The sequence below is a fragment of the Dermacentor andersoni genome, chromosome 6 (assembly GCF_023375885.2).
Source record: "Dermacentor andersoni chromosome 6, qqDerAnde1_hic_scaffold, whole genome shotgun sequence".
In the NCBI taxonomy this organism is placed as follows: Eukaryota; Metazoa; Arthropoda; class Arachnida; order Ixodida; family Ixodidae; genus Dermacentor; species Dermacentor andersoni.
Genome location: NC_092819.1, coordinates 125,774,302 through 125,777,323, shown reverse-complemented (window position 1 = coordinate 125,777,323; position 3,022 = coordinate 125,774,302). Strand labels below are relative to the sequence as shown.

General features: G+C 44.6%; 1 non-coding gene across 1 annotated transcript; it reads left to right on the top strand.

The window, feature by feature from the left end:
* The first annotated feature begins 1,253 nt into the window (after positions 1 to 1,253).
* Positions 1,254 to 1,327, top strand: TRNAT-AGU (transfer RNA threonine (anticodon AGU)). Its single transcript has one exon. It is a non-coding gene; the product is annotated as a tRNA-Thr (tRNA).
* Positions 1,328 to 3,022: the final 1,695 nt, after the last annotated feature.

The window sequence follows — 3,022 nt, the reverse complement described above, 5'->3', positions numbered from 1 at the left end:
GGCCGGTAATAGAACTATCCTCACTTCCTTTAGCTATCTACTAATTTGCTATTGAAATCGATGCTTCGCGCTTTGGGCGAGACTGCAACTTTTTATTCTAGATAGCACATCAAATGCTCTGCCACCGCTTTTTATGGCGGTAAATCATGAGGACTGGAACCTATTTTGATGACTGTGCAGTTTGTGTTATGTAAATAACTGTTTACCGATGGAGTACACATGATTCAATTACGAACAAACACTGACATATACCGGAGATGTATTCCTGCATATTCGGTGCAGGAAACGAAACGGAACCAGGCATTGTCTTTCGTATGATTCTGATAGACATAAAGCTTACGGTTTTATACAACTACCTTAACACTGGAATTGCTCACTACAAATAATATGTTTGGTAACACAGCAACACCTTGATTAGACAGTAACTGAGTCACGATGATGATCCGTTCCTTATGTGTAATGGAATCGTAGAGCGAGCAAAAGAAGACGTTCGGGTTCTTTCCATTAAAGCATCTATCTAGCAAACAGTTGATCATATTAGGACTTGCAAAATGGTGAGCCCGATTAAAAGAATTACACTCCTCGAAGCGTTTCCCCGCAGGCTTGTTCAGGCAACCACTAAAGCAGTAAAGTTGCACGCGAAAAGGCATATGATTGCTGACAATCAGAAAACGTAGTTAGGTAAGCGATTGGAACCGAAACTTGCCGCACCTTGAGAGCTTGGTGAAGTGTTCAGTTTGGAGAAGCATGGCGGTTCAAACACGACGAAAAGCAACAAATTCACGCACATACACACACAAAAAGGCACGCGCGCGCACGCATATGCACGCGCACACGCACACACACACACACACCTATATATATATATATATATATATATATATATATATATATATATATATAACCTTTCATAGGAGTCGTCGATGACAACTACATTTGTCAGCGGAACGACATCTACAGAGGGACGGACAGAAAGATGGAAGACAGAAGGCAAATCAAATTTGGAGCATTTAAGGGCTGTCGTATTGAAAACGTTATCTGGATTCAAGGTACGGATCAACGCCCACTTCCTTGAAAAAAAGGGTACCCGTGTTATGCTCGGCATTGCATGACAATACACATGCACAAAACGGGTTTTCTGAGCGCTCGGCATTGCTACGTGACTGTCCTATTGGCCTAGCTGGGAGATTACGCCAATAGGCACTTGCTCAATTTTGCCACGCGCCGAAACTGCGGCATCGTGGAGAATCGTCGGCGCCGTGGCTTAGTTGGTTAAAGCGCCTGTCTAGTAAACAGGAGATCGTGAGTTCGAATCTCACCGGTGCCTTGCTGTGCATGCCTTTTGTTTTTTATCGCGCGCATTTACATTCTGCGCAACATTCTACTTGCCCCTTGCATTCCTTTAGGCCGCCAGATAAATTGGCTTTCTTTTTTGTAACGGCAGTGTCACCGGCCTTAACAGGGGCGTTTTTGACACTGAAACGGGAACCACTGTTTTGAAAGAACGAAAAAAGAAAGCTGCAGCTTCCTAGAGCACCGCTCCCCAAAGGCATGGTCTGTCTGGCGTTGTAAATATGTCAGCTTGATTTCTGCGCCTAATGAAGCACACCCATGTTGTCTCCCATAGAAGGCTACCATACTTTTTACAGGCTATTGGAAAGCACTACCTCTTATGAAGGGACAGACAATGAGACAGATACACAAGAAAGTAGAGGCAAAAGCACCGCTACCACTTCATGCCTGTGGCACAATTTGGCTACTTTTTAAACGTCGACTCTTCATAAGATTGTTTCGATTAGGGGAGGAAGCGTTCTAGGCGCCGACTTATATGTTATTTGCAATATTGACTCATCTATTTTATTACTTTTGGAGACAACAACATTTCTAAAAAAATTAAATCAGCTTAGGTTCCATAGAGTCTGGGCATCTGGCAGCCACTTTCGAATCATGTTCGTCGACATAGGAGGATTTGATGCCTACTAGTGCAAGTAAGACAAACAGTGTAAAACTCATGCTCGGTCTAAAAATTCAGACCAATTTGTGTAAAGATATGCAAGAAGGAGACATAGACAGCGCTATAACGTAAAACTATTCCAAACTTATCTATTCGAATTCTTCAATCAGCCCTCTGCGATTGGTAAAAAACTTTTTCTACCACCACCAGTTCGCCTGTATGTCACTCGACGTCACAATAACTGCGATAGCTCGCCCCCTGATATGACGTGAACATACGTATTATACATACATGATTGGAAAGAACAAAAGAAAAATCGTTAGTTATGACTCGAAGCTTTTTCGCCATTAGCGCTCGGCTACTGGCGAAAAGCTTTCGGGTGACAGCCACCTCCCCAGGCTGTCACGCGGCGTCATAAAAGCGTGAGAACGCACCACGTGAAAGTGACGTGTACGCGTTAAAGATGCATAAATATGCTGAACATAACTGAAATTTTCTCTGAATCGCCGCAGGCTGCCCCGGTCCGAAAGGAATAAAAGATGGCTGCCGCCTATCGCTAATGCACAGGTTATTCGCACCTGTCTGAGAGCATGGGTTTGTTTGCATAGAATAAAGCTTGTTGCGTGGCCTTGTAGCATTTTCAAGCACTTTTGGCACGTTTACGAACTCACTCTGCGAACTCTTCTTTGCTGAGGATGTGTTCTAGCGTCATTCTTAAGCTTTCGTTGCATGCCGCAACGATTTTCCACCAGCCACCTCAAGCTAAGTAAGGGAAAGCGGACCAATCGCAGACGCCGGCACCACCCTCTTCATCCGGTCATCGATTGCACTGGCACTGGCTCGCTGGCAATGGAAGACTGGCTGGCTGACACTGGCACTGGAGTGCACTGGCTCGGCCCAATCGAATGCCTCTTCACTTGAGCGTGCTCCTCGCGTCTTGTTAGACAATTAGATAAGACAAGCCGCTTGGCGTAGGCATTGGTATTTGTTTTTAAAACAAAACAAAAGTGAGCTCTAAAAACGAGGAGAACGTTTGATAGGGCTGTTCAGACAACCCGGCAGAGCAAC